The sequence below is a fragment of the Colossoma macropomum genome, unplaced genomic scaffold (genome assembly GCF_904425465.1).
Source record: "Colossoma macropomum unplaced genomic scaffold, Colossoma_macropomum, whole genome shotgun sequence".
NCBI classification, from domain to species: domain Eukaryota; kingdom Metazoa; phylum Chordata; class Actinopteri; order Characiformes; family Serrasalmidae; genus Colossoma; species Colossoma macropomum.
In genome coordinates, this window is record NW_023494797.1 from 8,488,977 (window position 1) to 8,512,463 (window position 23,487).

The window sequence follows — 23,487 nt, forward strand, 5'->3', positions numbered from 1 at the left end:
AAATCATTAAATATATAAAACTAACAATATAATTTTTGTTGTACCATATAGAGTGTCAAATGATGTGCTGAGTTACAGGCTTATTACATACTAAGGCTTATTATTCAGTAACTACAGGGACTTCAGTGCAAACTGGCTGAGCTATTGTTAGGTTATAGAAGTGTGTAATAAAACTTTGGGCCTGCTTGTGGGCCCCCTGCCTGCTTGTGGGCCCTGGCCATTTAAGGGGTCACTGTTGTTTATCTGCATGATGATTATGACTCTCAAACATAATGGAAATGTATGGTGAGATGATATAATCTGACCACTGGCTCCACCGCGCTGTCCCTGGCTTTGTAGGCTTTGTAGCAGAATTGGTGCAGTTAGTGAAATCTCACCTGTGGAGGGGAGAGGGCAAGGTGGGATCCAGGCAGACTATGACCAAGAAAGTGGCTGGACTCCATCTCGTTGAAGTGCTGATGCACGCTGGACGGGTGAACCTGTGGCACACTCTGCAGCTCCGTGAAGTGGCTCTCTGGCAGATTCTCAAAGTCTCCTGAGTGGATAGGGTGGGGGTTATACTCCCAAGTGTGATCTGGACAGAGGTGACCAAACGAAGGGTCAGCGATCGCCATCTTAGAGCCTATGACATGCAAACCCGGCGTTGGCATTAGACAGTCAGTAAAACCATGGGTAGTAGTCAAGTGGTCCATTTTAGATTTGTAAAAAAAAAATTACCTTTTTTGTTTGTTCACTAAAACCACCAGGACTACGTGTTCACAGTTTCCTGTTCACACCACCATTTCCTTTAACAATTTTGTGAATAGCATCAAACCTGCAGTTTGTTTTTGCCTCTATGTTTTCCATCACTGGACTACAGAATCCTAGTTTCTAAATCCATTACTTCACAAACTGCAAATTCTAAATTGCTTATGTGTTTGGAACACATGGAATTCCAATGTAGAGCTAGGAATTGGATCAAAATACACTTTACAAATGTTTATCTTATATGAAAATAAATTTTAGTGAGTGGAATTAACTGTAGCTGTATGTCAACTTAAACAAAGAACAAAAGAAAACATAATTAACCCCTTAAATGGCAAAGGCCCACTGGAGTTTTATTACTCACTTCCATAACCTAAGAATAGCTCAGCCAGTTTGCATTGAAATCCCTGTAGTTACTGAATAATAAGCCTTCATATGTAATAAGCCTATTTTAATATTGAAAAATATAAAAAATATTCCTAGAAACATACATCCAAGCCTTGAACCATCAAGAAACCTTTTATTTCAGGAGTGTTGAGCTGGTAGTCAAGTTTTAGAAACTTTACAGATGTGTACTCTGTACTCTGTACTCTATATTGCATTAAAGAAAATAATTAAGCAAATTCAACACAACATATTTTGGAATTTTCTATATTAATCTATTCAGAGGCTCAACTTTCAGGAGACAGTTTAGGCTTTTTGTGCTGAGACAAACAGCCTACTCTGGCAGCAGATGATGAACTATCTCAAAGATAAGGTTGTTAGTGAGACTTTATCTAGTATCAGTTATAATCTCCTAGTGGTCCAGTAAGACAAGTAGGAACAAAAGATAGCACGTACATCTGGGACAGTGACTGCAAACTCTGTCTCCATCAAACGACCACAATGCTAGTTATGAAGCAATAGAAATTATACTGAAATAACATGATGAAGATACTGTACATTCTGCAGAAACATGAATTCATTTTGGCTGGAAATGGATTGCATTGTCTTCTACACTAGGGGTTTTCCTTTAATGCAGAAAGGAAAGGCCCAAACAGAAGGCCCAAAATAAAGTCAGACTCAATCTGTATGGAGAGGAATACAAGGCTGAACTTCTGTCTCTGGGTCAGTTCTAAGCAGAAACTATTACGTTACCCTGAAACTGCACAACTTTCATTGAATCACTGACTTCGTGCCTCATGACTGTAGAATTTATTTATTTATTTATTTATTTGGGCACTGAACCTTCTAAAAAATCTGCAGTACAGCAGAGTTTTGTCATTTTCTCTTCTGAAAGCTCATAGGATGAGGTCTCAAAACAGTTACCAACAGGCAATGATTAATCAGTTTTTATCATATTACTCATCTTAGAAGTGTTACCTTTAAGAATCGCTAAGCGCATGCTGCAAATGTTGCAGCCAAAAACTGTTTATATATAACATAGCTGTAACAAAATACTTATTTTATTCAATTCTGCCTTTTAACCCCTTAAAAGCACAGGATTATTATATTTTAAGGCTTATTATCAATAACAACATGGACTGCAATGTAGACTACACTGAATTTCAGACTTGCTGGTAAATCCTGGATTTTTAAAAGGTTAAAGCAGTATTAGAGTGCCTAATAAAGATGATCAAATGGCCCCATAGCATCCCAGGTGACGCACAAAGACCTCTGAAGCACAACACTCTAAATGAATGATCAAATACTCTGACAAACCTTATGGGAAATACTTGCAGAAAAAGTCTCCCAGGCAGAAAAGGCATACATGTTGATTTATTTTTCATTCCCTGCTGCATGTTTTCACAGTTTGTGAACCAGTTCATTATGTAATCATCACATGACTGATTTCTTATTGTCTTATTATGAATGATTATTGTGATATGCACTGATCAGGCATAATATTAAAACCACCTCTATGTTTCTGCACTCATTGTCCATTTTATCAGCTCCACTTACCATATAGGAGAACTTTATAGTATTCTGTGAGTGGCAGATCATTCTCACCACTGCAGTGACACTGATGTGGTGGTGGTGTGTTAGTGTGTGTTGTGCTGGTACGAGTGGATCAGACACAGCAGTGCTGCTGGAGTTTTTGAACACCTCAGTATGCTGGACTGAGAATAGTCCACCCACCAAAAATATCCAGCCAACAATCCTGTGGGCAGCAACCACTGATGAAGGACTAGAGGATGACCAACACAAATTGTGGACATGAGCTGCTGTCTCTGACTTTACATATACAAGGTGGACCAACAAGGTAGGTGTGTCTAGAGTGGACATTGCGTGCACACAGTGCAACACACACTACCACACCACCATGTCAGTCACTGCAGTTCTGAGAATGATCCACCACCCAAATAATTCTACCACCTTGCTCTGTGGTGGTCCTGTCAAGGCCCAGACCATTCAAGAACAGGGTAAAGTGGGCCAACAAAGTATGCAGAGAAACAGGTGGGCTACAGTCTGCAATTATAGAACTACAAAGTGCACCACTATGACAAGTGCAGCTAATAAAATGGGCAGTGAGCGTAGAAACAAGGAGGTAGTTTTAATGTTATAGTTCATCAGTGTTTACGTCAAGTAGCATGTGAATTTGCACTTGGTGATAATTGCAACAGGGTCTGTCTTTCAGGTGATTTTAGTTTAGAGTGCATGGGGTTTTCTCTTTAATAGCATTTAGAACCTAACAGGGGATTCCCATAGCTCGGAAAAGTTAGATTAAAAGCTATTTTGGCCTGGGAGAATGAAACTGCAAAAGCTTTTCACTAGTTTGTAATAAACATAGACCAATTACTGCATTAGTTCAAACTGTTGTCCCACAATAAAAAAAAGACTATTTAAGAAAGCTATTAAGAATTCAGACTGTACATATTTACAAGGATTATGTTATGATCTATTCAAACTCAAGGCATTTACTGAGGGTACTGATTTACTCAGGGTATCTTTTTATTGGGAGGTGGCTGTCCCAAATCTAACACCTAAATTTCAACTTGATAAAATAATGCTATATTTTATTTATTTATTCATTTTGCATTTTTGTAATGTTATTAAATATTCATTTGAAAGTGAAGCTTTATTGGGTGGCACGGTGATGCAGTGGGTACTGTTGTTACCTCACAGCAAGAAAGGCCTGGGTTCAATTTCCAACTGAGCAACCAGGATCCTGTGTGTGTTTGTTTGTTTGTGTGTGTGTTTAAAACTTTATTTTAAAAAAAATGCTGTCTTTTCTTTTTATGTCACTACCAAAACACAAAGGGATTCGGTCCATGGGCAGAGCCTTATTTATCCACACCCCTGCAGGACATGAGACTGCATCTTTGTCCCTCATGACCACATGGTGAGCAGTTAGATCCCATTGTTTTGAAGTAAGCTGTGTCCCAAAGTCTGAAAATCAGTGTGTAACATTAAGAATAGTCACTACCGAAACTTAAACTTTTGGGGTATTAAAGCAAAATATTCTGATTTTATGTATGTGCAACTGTTCACTGTTCAAAGTTGTGTTTGCTAGTCATGTACTGGCTAGTGTTTGCGAGTTCAGCTCAAAATGAGGTAAAACTGTCATTTCCAAAACAGTCACTACTGAAACATTTGGTAAAGTTTTGAAAGTGTTATGATTGTTTTGGTACTGACAAAATGGAATGTTCAGTCATTTGTTTTAATGAAATAAACATAATTAAGGTATAGGGTCACCCAAAGCAAAGCAAAAGGATTTTAGTCTAAAGTCCAAATCAGTTTAAAGTCAGTTAAAATTCCCAAATATATTTTCACTTCTGACTTTGAACCATTTTGCCAACTGACGTAAAACATTTTTCTCTCCCTCACGTGTTGTGTTGAGAGATGACTGTTGAATCCTTCAGTTTTGCATATCAAAAGTATGTGTCTCAGCATCCAAGCCTGAATCACGAGCCAAGCAAATATGATGAGTGGTGTAAAAACTTTTGAATGTTAAGCAAAATTATGAGAAACAATGATGATAAAAAACAAAGAAACAGGTCTGGTGATTGATCCAAAATATTTTATGTGAATGGAAGTCTCTATTTATAGGAGCAGGCAAGTAAGATCTATGTTTCAGCATCAGCTTCATTTTTCTTGGTCAAATCCTTAATGAATCATGGAAGTGAGGGATATGTGAGGGAATTTATTGTAGTAGTCTAAAGAACAGTCATTACTCACACTTCCAGCCACTTTTCATACCATAAAAGGTGTAATTGCATGCCTATAGTGCCGTAACATTCAATATCTATTCACAATTATTCTCACATGTGAGAAAGGTAATTGTGGTAATCTGTAAGCTTCTCTTGCTGGATTGCGGCCTGCTTGCTTCCATTTGTTTTGGAAAAGCAATTTGCTCTACGTGATGGAACATCAGTACTATTTTGGTCGAAACAGTGCTTTACTGTACCTCAGAATAAAGGTTTTAATTGTTTTAACAGCTATTGTACTGGTTCTGTTTTACCACATGTCAAGCTGCGTTAACCACAGGCTGCAGAAGCCACAGCTGCCTGCACAGCCGGACTGAATCTGATGACACTCACTGTTTTCTCGTTATATTAATACACACTGTTACAGCCACTTCAGCAAGCTATTTCCCCAGACTGTTATTTCAGGAGGACCACACAGATGACCAGTTTTTACATATACCGTACAGGGCTTGGCTTTCCAAAAGCAACAAAACATATCGGAAGGTGATAAGCGGTCATTTCTTGCTATTAGTTTTGTGAGCACAGCATGTTTTATTTTTTCTCCACTGACAAGGAGCTTTCATTAGCATATACTGGATTAGGCGTTAGCCTATGTTTAGCACTAGCACCCCAGGGCCTCCTACACAGCCTTTCCTCATCAGCTTGCAGGCAGGTTGTGTGCCTCTTGCTTCATGGTCCCTACTAAATAGTGCAGGAATGGCGCAATCGTGGGAAGACTGCATACATCTTGCTTAAACGTGTATTGTCCTCACCACAGTGCATTAGCTAAACCATCATCCTGGCTGATCGTCCGTGCTTATGTGAACTTGCTAAAACCAAAAGTAAAAGCTGCAAAATATAGCTATAGATCTGAGAAGTTGACTTCAGCAGTAAATAAACACGCTAATGTTACTTAAAATACAAGTGGATCCTTATGTAGATGCTAATGCTAATGCTAATAATGGATATATGTGATTATATACTGGTTAACCAAAAACAAAAGCTGCAAAATATAGCTATAGATCTGAGATGTTGCATTCAGCAGTAAATAAACATGCTAATGTTACTTTAAAAACAAGCTAATATTTATCTAGATGCTAATGCTAATAATGGATATATGTGTTTCTATACTAGTTAACCAAAACAAAAGCTGCAAAATATAGCCATAGATATAAGATGTTGCATTCAGCGGTAAATAAACACGATAATGTTACTTTAATTACAAGTTAATCCTTATCTACAGGCTAATGCTAATGCTACTGATGGATATATGTAGTTTATATTTAACCAAAAACAAAAGTTGCAAAACATCAGCTTTAGCTAAGATGTTGAGCCAATGAAATTATTTAATTAAATTATTTAGTTCCAGGAGGCTGAATTCAGCAATAAATAAACACACAAATGTTTTTTTTAAGTACAAACTAGCACCTTCCTATTAGCTAATGCTAACACTAATGAAGAGTGTGTGTGATATTATGCTACTTTAAGGCCCAACATCTAGGTTTAAACAAAAATTGTCCCATTGTTGCTCATAATACAAGGACAATCAGTCACTATATTTTGATGAATTAGAAATAGGCACTGAATTTGAAAGAGAGAATATTTAGAGAGCACTATGAGCTAGGCTGCCATATATTGGCTGAGAACTATAATTTTGAGAAAGTTAATTATTTAAGACCTTTTAAATGACTTTCTAATGGATTATAGACATACAAATATTCCATGTAAGACCTCCAAGGCCTGCTAGGCTTGGGAGAAGTCACAGAACTGTTGTTGAACGTGATGAAACTTGAACGGCCTTGATTGTGTCCCTGAAGAAAAAAAAAGCAACAAAGAGAAAGAAACAAGAGGACTTTCACTTCTCCGTTTGAATGAACAGCTAAATAAAGAGTTTGAGCTTTTTTTTCTTTCTTTCTTTTCTTTCCAGCCAAAATGACACAAGTCCTTTCCTAGGACTGGCCATGGATTGTGACCCTGACAGATATGCTGAAGTTTGGCTTTAACCTTTGACAAATACATGCCATTGTCACATGGAAGTAGCTATTCTCTGATCTATCTGAGGTTTAGATATACAAATGAATGAATAGGGAACTGCGGTACCTTTTATCATTACAAACAGAGCAACATGTTATCAGTATTTTTGCCAAAATCTACCTTTGGCTTTGTATCTCACCTTTGCCTTCTGTTTCTTTGAAGTTTGTGGGCCTGTGACGGCCTTGCGTGTCTGAATTTAATACGACTTGTTGCCAGAAAACAGAAGACTCACACGCAGGCCCACACGAATAAAACAGCCTTCTCTTTGCGTATGGGAGAAAAAAGCAGAAGTGGAGGACTCTCTTTCAGATTCACTTCCTGTTAGGCTGTAAGTGAATGACTTGCGAGAGTCCTTGTGCTGTAGCCAAACCCGGAGAACAAACCTTGTAAGTCAAGCATGCGCTATGAAGGCGTTAGCCCTAAAAAATTTGTTTACTGTTGTGCACATTGACCTTATAGATTCATACATGCTTACTCTACACAGAAACGTATATCTGTCAGTTTAAAGGTACTTGGAACTACGATATATATGAAAATGATGCAGACCAATTCACCAATTTCACTGTTTAGGCCTTATTAGAGAGTGTGTTCTAAAGGATATCTTTTGTGATGTGCTTCACCAGTGTTGCGAAACCTGTTTCCTGATGTTTTCTAAAATGTATGACCTACATTATGTGTTTCTATTTGTTTGTTTATTTCTTTGTTTATTGGTTTGAGAGAGAATTAAAGCGTAGATTAGCAGTTTTAGATCAGTAACAGCACGTACTGTATCTTTCAGAGTGAGAAGAAATGAAGGCCAAAGGCCTAAAATGCCTTTTGTTACTACCTGTTCGGACAGCAATGGACATTATTTCCTAATTTTATGTTGTGACAAGCCATGTGGTCAGTCATGTGATTAGCACTCAGCTAATAATGTAGAACCAACTTCCAAAACCAAAATCACACATTTCCAGATTTGTCCATAGGCCTTTAAAGAGAAGCAAAGTGAGAATCAAAATTACACCATCTCACAGGCCACAAAATTATTAACCCTTTAGATCTGAAGTCATCCTTTTTTTGTAACAGTAATCAAAAACAATTCTTATGACCACAAGTTGGCTTGTTTTCACAGCTGTTCTCCTGATGGCAGCAATTCTGAAATCCCCTCAAGCAACCTGCCATCGATCACTTTTCATAGTTTCAGAAGTTCCAGTCATTTGACTAGTAGTCATGCGATGCCTGCTGTTTATATGTTGCCCTTTCTGACCGCAGCACTACATTTCCTGTGGCTTTAGGAAACAGTCTGTATATGCATATGTGCTATGTCTTATGTAATTCCGAAACACATAGCTTTGATCGTGGCTGGTTTTTCACACTGGATGACCCCGAAGGTGAGCCTCTTCAGAGATGTTCACACAAAGACATGCACACACACATCATCTCATCAGACTATATATATATACACACATATATGATGCAGCTGTGATGAGTGAGAATGATGAGTGAGTATGAGTGACTACACCTATGCAGTGCCTTGTAAAAGTATTCAGCCCCCTACAAAGTCTTTTGTCTGGATTACAAATTACATTTTGAAAAAAATATAAAGTGATATTGTTTTTGTGCAAGAAAATATTCTGTGACATAAAATGACTGAAATATGTTGTTTGCACATGAATTCATACACCTTTGCTGTGAAATCTCCAAGTTTACACAGATCAAAGATGTTGACTTGAATCATTAAATAGTCCACTTTTCTGAATAAAAGACCCCCTTAATTTAAGTACCACTAATCAGACTGTATATCTGAAGGAAAGCTGTAAAAATGAAGACCAAAGAGCATTCTAAGGATTTTAGAGATAAAGTTATACACATACAAAATATAGCAAAAGACTGCAAAATAATATCCAATTGTTTGGATATCCCAGTGAGCACTGTTGGATTAATGTGAGGAAATGGAAGCTGCATCATACCATCCAGGAACTGCCTAGACAAGGCCGTCCCTTAAAACTCACTTTGGACAAGCTACAGTGTTCAGTGGCTGAGACTGGAGTGAAGGTGCACCAGTCAATGGTGTGTATGGGAGGGAAACTATAAAGAAGGCATTACTGAAGAAAAAACATATCAAAGTATGTGTGGAGTTTGCCATAAAGCATCAAAGTGATCCAGCTTATATGTAGGATAAGATTTTGTGGAGACACAAAATTTGAGCTTTTTGGCCAAAAATCTAAATGCTATGTTAGGTGCAAACCTAACACTGTCCACACATCAACAAACACCATCTCAGCAGTAAAATATGGGGGTGGCAGCATCCTCCTGTTGTGGGGATGTTTTTTGTCAGTGAGGACTGAGCATTTGGTTAATGTTGAAGGCTGTATGAACGGTAAAAAATACAGGGAGATACTGCAAGAAACCTACTTCACTCTAACCAACCAGAACAATCTGGAACAAATCTGGCAGGAGGAATAGATGAAAATCAAACAATGTACCCCAACACACTTAAAGCAAAAGGCGGTACTATCAAGCACTACTCTGAAGTGGTTGACTACTTATGCAAGAATTTTCTTTTTTTTAAGATCTTCTAACAAAGTTTTTTTTTTGTGATTTTGAAAATTCACTTTCAGAGCATATTTCCTTGCGATAAAATGCTGGCTAAAACACTCTTGTCAGGGTCCTGACCATTGATAAATGAGGTAAAGGTAGGATATATATATATATATATATATATATATATATATATATATATATATATATATATATATATATATAGCTTCTCTTTCTCATTTCCCAGTCTACCTTAAACGATTTAGCAGTTATGTTCAGACGACTGGCCAGGCACTACTGTGCAACTGCTGCACTATTTAAGCTGGAATGGAAATTCAAATAACATCCTCCTTGAGAGATTAGCAAATCAAATTCAGTGTGACTGAATGAATCTGGCCACAGTATCATCCAATCTGGTACTGGCTGACACAACAGGCAGTGCTCTGCAAAGGTTATCATTTGAAGCTTCAGTTGCATTTAAAAGATATAACTGGGGACATTTAAAAACATATCAGTCCCTTAAAGCATATCATTCTCCACCCACCCAAAGCCAAAAACAAAAGTAAAACAAGTCAGTTTTCTGTGAATTTGGTACTTACAATGCACTTTTACTACAAAAGCTGACACACCCTCCTCCCTACACCCCCTCACCATCAATGGCTCTGTGGTTTTCACTGTCACTTAAGTTCCTGGACAGCACCATATCCAGAGATCCGAAGTGGGTGATGATCACAGTCTTTATCATCAAGAAAACCCAGCAAAGAATGTTCTTGCTGAGACAGCTCAAAAAAACGTAAACTGCCGCAGAGTCTGATGATTCAGTTCTACACAGCGATCATCGAGTCCATCTTAACATCATCCATAACCATCTGGTTTGGTTCCTCCACCTCACAAAAACGAACCAAACTCCAGCATATAATCAGGACAGCAAAGAGGATCATTGGCTGTAGACTGCCAATGCTTCAGGTCATCTCAGCAGAGTGGTGAAGCACGCTGGCAAAATAACAGCTGACCCTTCTTATCCTGGACATCAACATATCCAGCTACTTCTATCTGCTAGAAGATTCAGGGCCATCAAAAATAACAGCTGACCCATCTTATCCTGGACATCAACTCTTCCAGCTACTTCTCTCTGCTAGAAGATTCAGGGCCATCAAAAATAACAGCTGACCCCTCTTATCCTGGACATGTCACTCTGTAATATTCTGTACAAAATAGTTTTCATGGAATATTTTATAGCATATGTCAACCTGACCTGCATTCGTACAGACATTCATATATGCATGTGTACAGATATCCACATATCTTATATGTACATCTCCTGAGCTCCTTTCACATTGGCTGTTTTTAATTATTACTCTTTGTTCTATAATCTGATTATTTTTTTGTTGTAATTTTCCCTTAGCTAAGTACTTGTTAATAGTCTGTGTGCTGTCTGGGCTGTTTACATGTCATACGTATGCACTCACCAAGATAAATTCCTTGTATGTGTAACATAAAGCAATTCTGATTCTTCTGACTCTGATAGGCTTTGTGTAAATGTCAAAGCAAATGTCTCGTGGTACAGATAGGACATAATTGGGCCATAAACATGTTTCATGCCTGCCATGCCAATGTTTTACCTATAATAAATAGGTTTCAGTTTACTGTCTTGTTCTTCCTTGTCTTTGTACATCCCACCTGATTTTAGCTTAGTTTTATCGTCTTCTATGAAGCAGATGTTGTGTGCAGTGTGATACAGCATGATTTGTAGGGAAGGTGCTACAGTGTTGGTTTCTGTTCATGTGAATCCAGCTTTTTGGTTGATTTCTACTCTTGTGTATTACCATGAAAGTGTAGCCTGATGTAGTGACATCATAGTCTGATGTAGTGACATTAACATGAATGTAACTGTCTCAGTGAAGTTCGCCTACCCACTTTTGTGTGAGTGTGGAGTTTGGGGTGGGGGCTGGTGTGCATCATGTAACTCTCGGTCTGAAAACAAGTTCCACTCTGGCCCTGCATCAAATTTAAGAATGTTTTTTCCTTGAACTGTAAAGGTTCCATTTTGGAGATTATATGTTTCCCAGCAAGGCTGACATTTTTCACCCTCAACATTTTACCTTTAAGATTATGGCTTTAGCATGAAAAGTTGTTCAGTCCCTTTTGAAGTGCCTCTTTTCAGTGCCACTTTTGTCTGAGCAATACCACAAACGCTTTTAAAGCATGAGTAGATGGACAAAAGGCTCGTTGATTATGGCCGGAAAGCCCTACACTTTAAATATGCCGTGCACCACCAAAAGAAGCTTGAGGTTTGAGTAGGAAGGCCTACAGTAGCGACACTGTGCTGTTTTGTTTGTGTATGCACTGCCCTGTGGTCTGGGCTCTACCACGAGGTGTCAATGCGCTTTTCACACATCTGCCTGCAACCTGGCAGTATGTACAGCAAGCTGAGAGCATTTGCAGCGCCCCGATGGTGGAGTTAGCACCTCTGACTTCGACATGCTCGGCAGACCCCTTCAAACACTGCTTGTGTCTTGCTTGGTTAAACTAAGTAAGGTATAATTAATTAAGCAAAACACGACTAGAATCGTTTTTAGCAATAGTAGAAAAAAATGACTTTCTACCCATTGTTACCCACCATATTGTTTTTAGATTGACTGCTGCTACATTTCCTTTGACAAGATTAGCTGAATCATGCTTTCTCAGAGCAGAGAGAAAAGAACTAGCATGCTAATTTTATGACTATTATCATTGATAAGTGTTATCCGGTTTAATATCGTTAGCTGTTACTGTTATTTACTGTTAACACAGTTACTGTTTAATAGTTGACTGTTACTTATTACTTGGAAGAGTGAGAATTTCAAAGGCTTTAAAACATTCACTCAGTGCAGTCCACCAGCGGGGTAAAGATCATGACCACACAGTTTAAGTAGAAAACAGGAAACACTGTGGTGCGTTGCAAAAGGAAATATTGCGATCCTCATGCTCAAAGATGAGGTATTCGGAATGAAGTTGCACCAGATTGATGTCCACACGCTTGTGTTGACATCAGTGACTGTCATAACTCTATCTTACCAACCCAAAAACCATTAAACAGCAAAAACAGCATGGCATAGAAACTAATTGTTCAACAATGTTGAGGACTCATAGTTTGATGGTGAATTCTATGTGGAAACTGATATCTGTGATCTCATTTAACCTCATTACTACATTACATAGTTGAAACTAGTTTTTTATTTCTTTATACCACTCAGTATTCCCAGCATGGACATCATGAATTATAGACAATTATCTTTATTGTTGCAATGACTGCAGTATGTTAGAATCACATTTCAAGTAGCAGTACTAAGCACTCCGGTATAAAATCAAATTTACTTAGTTACATTGTGTTAACAATTTTTTCTTAAATTAACAGAATCAAAATTATTTTGATGACACACTGCCTTATAATAGGGAGAATAGTGTCTCTGTCATTTGCCTCTCCAGGCCTGAAATGCCTGCTATAGCGCTATATAACTTTGGAGGAACGGGCACGAAACCTCAGGCAAGAACTGCGTAAAGCTTTACAGCACCATTTTACACACCATCAACTATGGCTCTTCAGATGGACATCATGGCAGGGGCTGCGAAGAGACAGAAGAAGGCGTACTCGGAGGAAGTGAGGAAGAGAAAAAGAGAGAGAGACTAAGCAAGAGACCGAACAAGAGTAAATCTCGGACTGGCTTTAACTTGTTGAGAACTAAAAGAGATAATAGGATGCAAGACATTCTCATAGCTAAGAGGAAAACAACAAAAATCCCACCTGTACATTCCTGCTAGGGTTATTTATGAAAGATTGCAATGTAAGCTGTAACCTTATCTGTGTCATTCCTGTCTCCTAGAGTTCTGTAGCTAGTTTGTCCAGATGCCAAAAGCCATGTAATTTCAATACCATTTCAGGCTAGCATGCAAAGAAATAAATTAATCTCCCGCCAAATAAGCCTTAAAAGTTTGCAACCTCCTGTTATAAAATCCCATAGAATTAATTTTGCAAGTCGACATGGTTCAATGTCTTCTGATGTTCTTTGCAGGTGTTGTGCTGAATTCCGACTCCAGTTCCCTTTCTAGTGCACGTGCATCACACAGGCATATGGACACTTCACAATTTCAGTTTTTTATCCATAGAAACAACCGAAATCATGAATGTAATCCAAAGCATCCATACATCTGTGTGACGCACGTGCACGTGAAAAGGAGTCAGATCCTGTATCCTTCAGCTCGTCAACAAATGCGCGTGTACAGCTGTCCATGAGATGGGCTCAAGGTGAAATTTGTATTTGCGACAGTGGTGTAAAAGTAAAATACACTCCACAATTGTAGAGGGACCCCAAGAGCAAAAAAATAATATTTCTCTCGTGATGCTACTTTAATGAAATGCATCAACCAAAAAAATCATATTTAAACAAATTTCCTTTTATGCCAAATGTAACCAATGAACCAACACATGTTTGTTATGTGACATTAGCTTCCAATTTTGTGCTGGAGCTACGTGGTTAATACAGCTAAAAAGTGATGTCTGTGTCACCCAAAACGTTTTTTCAGTGACATACAATACTGTGCAAAAGTCAAAGACCACCCTCCATCTGTTTATCCCCTTAAAAAGCTTATTACATGCTAAGGCTTATTATTCAGTAACTACAGGGACCTCAGCTGAGCTATTCTTAGGTTATAGAAGTGTGTAATAAAACTTTGGGGTTGCCATGCTCCCCGGCCATGTAAGGGGTTAATTTCCTGTCAAAATGGCTATAAAGTTCAAATTCACATATTTTTTCAGCATCAGGAAAAAAAAAACAGAAACTTTAAAGAAGCCTCAACAACTAAATAAATCATTTTTTTAGCTTTTAGTCTGTTCGTCCTTTGCCTTTATTACAGCTTCCTTTCTTGCTTTCAGTTTTTCAAAGAAATCTGCAAAGGCTTTCTTCCACACCTCCAAAGTTCAGTGTGAGATGTTGGCTGCATTTTCTACTTCTTACAATCCAAGTAATCCCAAACACATTCAATGATTTTTAGGTTTGGACTGTGGAGTGGCCAGTCCATTGTTCTGAGAACACCAGCAGTCTGTTTGCTTTTCTCAGTAATGGCTTCTTGACAGCTACACATCCTTTCAGACCCATAGTGTTGAGGTGTCTTCTCACAGTGGAAGGATGGACAGAAACACCTGTGGATTTTTTCTCATTTTTTTCAAGCAAGAGTGGCGCTTGATTTTCTCCTCTCTATCAAAGATGAAAGCTTTAAGTACTGTTTATCTGATAGTGACAGGTCTGGTGGTCTACTATGTCTTGCGTGGATAGGAGGTCAATTTTCTCTATACCTTTTAATAATTTTTTTAACTCCAGTTTTGGAAACTCTTTTTCACGTATTTTCGCCCTCCTTGTCCTCGTGCAAGTAGATTATCTTTTATCAAATTTCCTCAGAAATGTCTCTTGTAAAATGAATATCTTGCGCAGTACTGTAGATGTCTGTTATATTAGTCTCATAGCTCCAGTGAAAAAGTAAAGAAGCAAAATTCAGACAAAAACACGTCTTAGCTGGTTGACCACATTTTGTGTAAGAGGAAAATTGCGTAAATTAGATTTTTCTGTGAACCATTTTTTTTGTGCAATCTAACGTGTAATCTAGTAATCTACTAAAGTTATGTCTAGTAATTTTTTAAGTAAAGTCTTAGAAAAAGTTGTTTTCAAACAATCAAATGCATATCTAATATCAAACAACTTATATGAGAAGTTTTAATCAGGTTTTTGTTGTAGCCATAGTACTGAGACATCAATGCTTCGTGTTCTGAATGACCTCAGGCCAAGAGCACAAAATCCTGGTCTTACTGGTCTTACTGTGTAGACTTCTCAGGCACAGTTTTAGAATGGTTTAAATCATATTTAGGTAATAGACAGTTCCTGGTTTCACTGAGAAATCATTCATCAAAAAAAAATCCCTCAAGGTTCAGTTTTATGGCCTCCGCTTTTCTCTTTGTACATGGTACCTCTAGGTGATGTCATTAGAAAACATAATATCAATTTTCATAGCCATGCTGCTGTCACACATTTCCATTCTTTCTGATAATCAAGACTCTGTAGATAGGCTTACCAGCTGTGTGTCAGATATTTGTCAGTGGATGTCCCAGAATTGTCTTCAAGTACATCATGAAAAAAACTGAAATACAGATTGTTGGTACTAAAACTCAGAGAAAGCTGCTTTATGAGAAGCCCAGTTCTTTAGCTTCATATACCAAACTTGAAGTATGAAACCTGTGGGTAATCTTAGATTCTGAGCACTGTTTTATCCCACATCTAAACATAGTCACTAAAGTAGCTTTTAATAATTTGAGGAATATTGCTAAGTTGAGCATTTTCTATTTCAGAATGATGCAGAGAAACGTATTCATGCATTTGTTACAAGCAGAGTTGATCACTGTAATGCTCTTCTTACTGGATGTCCTAAGAAAACAACACATCCTCTACAGCTTGTTCAAAATGCAGCAGCATGGATCCCAACAAATGTGAAAAAGAGAGATCACACCAGACCTATTTTGAAAGAACTGCACTGGCTATCTGTATCTTTCAGGATAGATTTTAAAGTTCTGCCACAATTTTTTAAGATTCCAAATGACCTAGCACCCACTTACATCACACAATGTCTGTCTGTTTATGCTCCAACGTGTGATCTTCGATCTGCAGACACTGGCCTTCTGCAGTACCTTCCGTAAAATACAGAAAATGTGCAGAGACTCTTTCAGTTATTATGTTTCTAAACTGTGGAACTCAATTCCACCTTTTATTAGAAAGGCAAGCTGACAGTGCACATTTAAAAACGTGTCTCTTCAACTTAGCTTATAATTAAAACTCTATGTCTTTTGGTATTTGTCTTTATAATTTGATCTGTGTCATTGTCTTATATGATTTTAAATTAGTACTCATATTTTCTTGTAGTGCTGTGTAGCTTTAGCACCTGTCTTGTAAAGCACTTTGAGCTGCCCCCGGCATGAAAAGTGCTATATAAATAAATATGATGATGATGATGATGATTATATTAATCTCTTTAGTGTACATGGATTTGAGAACATGCCTTCCACAGTGTAACTATCATCCTTAAGTCATAATGAATGGCTTTTTTATAGTGGATACATAGTGGGTTTTAAGGACAGTACCATTTCGTAAGTATAAAATGTTTAAACTACGCAAACCACACTACACAGAGTGGGTATGCTCATGGCTTTATATATATTACAGCAAGACCAAATCTGCTTCCTTTAAGGGTCACATCTAAGGTCAGGCTGAACTAGATGAAACTAGATGATTACCCGCAAGATTTAGTCATAGTTTCATGTCACTTCTTTATTAATCTCTTGCTTTTTTAAAATGTCTGCCAGCAGTTGGTGTAAAGATGGGCTTTGAATCATTATAAATCTTTGATAGCTAGGACTAGAACCCAAGCCAGTCAAATTTGTTAATTCCCAAGGAAACAACTTTAACTGCGTTATTGCCCAAAATTGTTTCATTTTTGATTGTACTTATTTTTTCCTGCCTTTCAATTTCCTTAACCGTTAAAATGAAATATCGTTTCTCATTTGCATAGGAAATATTAGGTTAAGTTGGGATTGATGTCATTACACTTACATTACACAAAATAAAGGTGCCAAAATAGGTTCTTTGAAGAGATGCCACAGATAGAAACCACCTTTGGTTCCATACAACATCTTTCAAATAATATTTCTTAAAAGAACCACTTTTGTAAATGAGATATGAAAGTGTGAAGAGCTTTCACATAATGTAAATGTTCTACACCAGTTAAGGTTCTCCTAAAACTGTAGATTCAAAATAGTAACCTATTAGAAAACCTTATTTTAAGATTACGTCCACTCTTTAGATGAAGTTACCTTAAAATTCAACTTATGACTTTAAGTCGCTATATTTTATGTATAACGAGCTTTTAAAGCCTGTGAACACACAATCTCTTCTCAGATTTCTCAAAAATTTGTTCATGCATTTGTTACAAGCAGAGTTGATTACTGTAATATTCTTCTCCTAGAACTGTACATCCAAAACAGTAACCTTTTAGAAAACCTAATTTTTAAGATTGCAGGCCTGCTTTGAACTCAAATACATAAAATGTGAAAAAAAGTAAAACGTCCACTCTTTAGGTGAAATTACTTTAAAATTCAACTTATGACTTCAATTCGCTACATTTTATGTACAAGAAGTTTTTAAAGCCTGTGAACACCCAATTTCTCAGATCCCAAAAAGTGTTCTCGGGAAAAAAAAACAACAGCACCTGTTGGGAATGTGATGGTGTTTTGATTGGAGGGAGTGAGTGGACTGGCCACAGTGGGCTCAGTTTCCTGTCTGCTGGTGTGTGGAGGTTTTAGTGGCCGCCTCCTCTTTCATAATGACATGGAGCTGGCCTCACCAAGAGCGTACGAGGGGACATCCAGCTCTTTTCACTTCTTATTCCCAATTCCTCATTCTCCCCAACTGTGACTGCACTGCGAGAGATCCTTAGCAGCTTAGGGTGGAGACGCTATTTTGGGCAGGTTAAGCCTACTTTCAGTGGGGATATGGATGCAGATACATCCACACCCACCCACACACATACACACACATACGCGCACACACACACGCACACACACACACACACACACACACACACACACACACACACATAAATGACTGCATGTAGTATTGTGCAAAAATGATTAAACGATATAGAGAAAATGGGACTCTTTACAGTACGAGACCTGGTAGACCACCAAAACTGTCACCATCAGATATACAGTACTTAAATCTTTCATCTTTGAGAGAGAGAAAAAAAATCAAGCTCCACTCTTGCTTCAGATCTAAAAAAAAACCACAGTTGTTTCTGTCCATCCTTCCACTGTGAGAAGAAAACTCAACACTATGAGTCTGAAAGGATGTGTAGCAGCACTGCTGTGTCTGATTCACTCGTACCAGCGCCACACACAAACACACACACAAACGTGCCACCACCACATCAGTATCACTGCAGTGCTGAGAATGATCCACCACCCAAATAATACCAGCTCTGTGGTGGTACAGTGGGGGTCCTGACCTTTGAAGAACAGGGTGAAAGGGGGATAACAAATTCTGCAGAGAAACAGATGGACTACGGTCTTTAATTGTAGAACCACAGAGTGCTCCTATATGGTAAGTGGAGCTGATGCTTTTTGGTGTATAGGATGTATAGGATGGTAGTTCTAACTCTTGCACAGTAGTGTAGCATACCAAATTTAAAGGCTTTCTGGATCTAAGAGCATTCCTTTTGCTGACCAGCTATCTGAGTACAGCTCAAAATGAGAATTTCAAGGATGTGTTGTTTCAAGTGAATCAGTGCTTAGAAAAGAGGAACCTGACTGCTATGCAGCCATGATTCCATGATGCTTTTGTGTAATAGTACAGATTATGTTCCATAATAGATGAGGGATTACCCACAGCTAGTCATGGGAATCTCCAGTATATTCCTACAAAAACACAACCCTGAGTCATGTGTTTGTTGTTCTAGTCTAAGTGCATTTTCAATTCCCTTAATGTACCTTTATTTATATATTCTATATGATTTGGATGTCAATAACAACAAAAATTAGCAAATGCACTTGTCAAATAAACATTAATAGACCGTGCATTTCCAAAATGGTAACTTTACAGGAGGCAATATGTCCTTATGCTTCATGTAAGAAGAATTTATTCCAAATAATTTTCTATAGACCTCTATAGACCTCTAAAATTGTTTGTCATTCTGTAGTTGACATCATGTCCGTATTAGGAACTTTAAGTCTAAACTGGTTTTCCCTATAAAAAAAGTGGATGGTGTTTTTAAATCACTGCTATCGTGCTCTGTGATGAACAAAATTGTTCCAAATCTGGTACATTTTGCCATATGTCTGTTTTTTTCTAAATGTCAAATCCTCTCAATTTCAAAGTTATCAGGTAGCTGAAATGCAAATATTGCTAGATACAAGCTAACGGTGCTGCATGCTGAATTGACATCATAAGACTGGCAACCTCACCAAAGGACCTTATGAAAATCTGTAAGCTTCTTCAAATGTGATAGGTAAGTTGCTTTGGCAGTAATAAAGCACAGTTTGAGTAGCTGGTGTTGTTATATAATAGTGATAAGTTTAATAGTAGACTTACTTTCATGCTACGTCATGTCAGTGTGCAGGAGTGTCAGCCTGCTTGTAGTGTATATGTGGCTTCATTTATATTTCGACTGTTAAACAACCTCGTATCTCAGAGGATCCATTAACACTTAAGGGGAAAATGTGAACAAAACAAAACATATCGGGTTCGGGACATATTTGTTTACCATAAGGCTCAATAGCAGTTTTCAAAAACGCCATTCATTTTCTCATAGAGAAAATCGTACCGACTCAGAGTTCCTAATATAGTCATGAAACGGACTACAGAATGACGCATGTCTTCAGAGGTCTATTGCTCCGTCCGTCAACAACTTTTCACGCGATGTAAAGGGCAGCTGCCATTTTCAAATCATGCCCCCCCCCCCACCAAAAAAAGCAGAATAAAAAAACGTGCAAGGTTTTAATACGACAGCGTCTGAATTTTGCTTTATCGTTTGGCTTCTGGTAGATAATATCTAAACGCACGAATCAGAAACTACAGTTTCTGTTAAATGTAAAAACAAAGAGGCATGGCACTTACATGGCCCATGAGAATCTCCAAAAATGCACCAAAACTCTCCATGATACCTGGAAAGGCTGGATGGGATGATAACTCACAGTGCAGATTTGACCTAGCAATCGCTGTGCGCACATGGAGAGTTTTTTAATCTCTTGTGGTGTTCTTTCAGGGCCTTATCTCTGTGGCTTGTTCATGCAGAATCAGCCACATCAAAAGTTTGTCATCGCCCATGCGAGCCTGCATGTGTGTTTGTTTGTGGTGAAAATATCAGTACTTGTTGTGGAGGGGTGGCTGACCTAAGCCTGGCTACATGTTTTTTTTATCTTAACAAAGCACACTTCCTGTTAGGCCCATTACTTCCTGCCAAAGTCCAGCACAAGTGGTCACATCTGCTCCAACAGACACCTCGACCAGCTTGCCAGAAAATGTCTACAAGAAAAGAATGGGAGGGGGGTGTTTGGGGGATCTGAATGCTCTCTCACACTTTCATCTCATTTTAATGGAGTGTTAATTTGACGCCTTTTAGACTGGTCTAAAATTCTGTATGCTGCAGTTACTGACAAATGCATCTGTGGTGCAAGAATCAAGTGAGAATCAGAATGCAAATAGTAGGAAGTAGCAGCAATGTGAGACGGTACACTAAAAAAAAATGATATTTTGGCCAGTGAAATCATCTTCAATCTAAACAATATACCTTATTCCACAGGCAATAATATGACTTATTTCAAGAAATTATGCTTTCTTGCATTATCTGCCAATAGAATCAGCTTTACTATACATCATGTAAACAAGTAAAAATGTCTAAAAATAGGTTGAACAATCTTATAGTACTATTGTAACAATCTTGAAATATTAGATGCGATGACTGGATTTAAGATTATTTCACTTCGCAAAATAGGATTTTTTGCAATATTACCACACTGGTGTTGCCATACGGCAACAATGACTTCCTTTTCATTTTTGCCTGACTGCAATATTAAAGTCAGATTTTTCAATTCTTCTGGGAAACTGAAGACTTTATGTACAAAATGGAATTTTTTCTGATCAAACGCTTTCCTCTTGCAGTCTGCTCCTCTTTTTTGCGGCAATTTAAATTTGTTCTTCATACATAAAACTAGTTTACATGCAGTGGGCTTTACATCAAATGAGCAAATATAATTGTTGCCATATGGCAACAGCATGTGACAATGGAAGTGCACTGCATACTATGAGGGGTAAACTCATACACTGCTATTTTCACAACATTTCACTTTATCAATTTTTTCACACATTTTTTTGTATTCTAACATACATGCAGAAATGGCTGCTATGCATGTGTTGTTTTCAAGTGTGGGTGACAAAAGTGGCCAGTGTTCAATGGCAGTATATTGAATTACTTATGTTGTGTACAGGGCCCACAAGCAGGTTAAAGCACACCTGAGTGAATGTCTGATGTGTGGACAGAGGCACTTTAACCTGCTCATGGGCCTGGGGGCTACAGCTGGTCTTAGTCCATATGGGTCTAGTTAAAATCCATGAAATCAATATAACTCAGCATGACACAACTGAGTTCCCGCTTAACTGATGTGTACAAATTACACCAGATATAGTAAACATGGAAAGAGGTAGTCACTTGGCTAACAATCACCAGAACCAATGCATAACATATGAATCACATGTATAATTATTGGCAAATGTGTGTTGGTGAGTAGAGGGGAAATAATCACATCATGAAAAAAAAGTCCAGGTAGGTTTGTGCATTTAACCGGCTCTGTGTCCAGTGCAACAGAAGCTCAGACCACCTGCAGAAGTCATCTAATGAGTTCTCCACTTCAGGATGTATTCACAATGGAGATGAATCAGAGTACAGGTGCCTGGTGGAGGGACTTTGTCTTCTGCAGGGAAAACCACCTGCAGCTCAACATCAGCAAAACAAAGAAGCTGATTATGGATTTCCAGTATTTTAGGGGGCCTATGAAACCAGTCATCATCCAGGGGAGGGTGTGGAAATGGTTCAGTCCTACAAGTACCTCATGACCATCTGGACTGGACTGACAACAGGGATGCTCTCTACAGGAGAGGCCAGAGCAATCTCTTCTTTCTATGAAAAGCGAGGTCTTTCAGTGTGTGCAGCAGGCTGCTGGGTTAATTCTATCAGTCTGTTATGACCAGCATACTTTCCTCTGCAGCAGGCTCTGCAGCACACATCATGTGCCTCAATTAAATGATCAGATAAGCAAGTGCTTATCTACAGTTGTCGGCTAAAGTTTGGACACTCCTGGCCAGATTACTTGTTTTCTTCATTTGTGAAGTGAAAGAAGATAAACACAACCTCTCCAGCAAACTATGTTAAAAATATTATTTTCTGTACTTGGTAATGCAGTTACTTTGTTGATAAAAAAATACCAAAAAAACACAAAAAATTGTGGTATGTGCAAAACTTATTTAGCTCGTTAGGCCCTAATTGACTTGTTAAGACTAGTTTGGCAGGTCAAGAATTTTCACTGGGATTGGTAAGCAGATGAGCGCAATAAATTCTCTTCAAATCCCTTCAAACCTTGTGCTATTACTCAATAACCATGAGCTTCTCTGAAGAGCTGGCTGAGGACCTGAAAATGAAGCTAACTCATACCTATAAAGCAGGAGAAGGCCACGTCCACTGTCTGCAATGTTATTAAGAAATGACAGATAAGAGGAAATTTGGACGTTAAAGCAAGATCTGGAAGACCAAAGAATCCCTCACACAGAACTGCTCATTTCCTGGTCAGAAAGGCAAAGCAAAACCCCCATATGACAGCAAAAGACCTGCAGGAAGGTTGACACAGGAGCAGTGGTGCACTGTTCTACTGTAAAGTGTTGCTTGCAGAAGAGTCGTCAGAGGGAAACCTTATCTGCAGCCTCATCACCTCATCACAAAAGTCAACATCCGAAGTAGGCAAAACAACATCAAGATAAGCCAGAGACATTTTAGAAACAAATGTTGTTGACTGATGTAGTAAAAAAAAACATTGCCAACTCTTTTGCAAATGCTGAGTTGCCCCCCTCAAATTATTTTTTTTACTTAAATATGGCACTTTTCTGCATATTTTAGTGTGCATATGAGTTTGACACATTGTAAAAAAAAATAAAACATAAAATACACTATATAAATATATAAACAACTGAACAACACACTTATATGAGTTTGTTGGACATTACATCCCAAAACCATGGGTGATTATTAATATAGAGTTGCATCCCCTATGAAAGCCTCTATTCTTCCAAGAAGGCTTTCCACGTGATTTTGGAGTGGGTCTGTGGGAATTTGTGCCCATTCAGTCAAAAGTGAGGTCAAAAATTGTTGTTAGATGAGAAGGCATGGCTTACAATCAATGTTC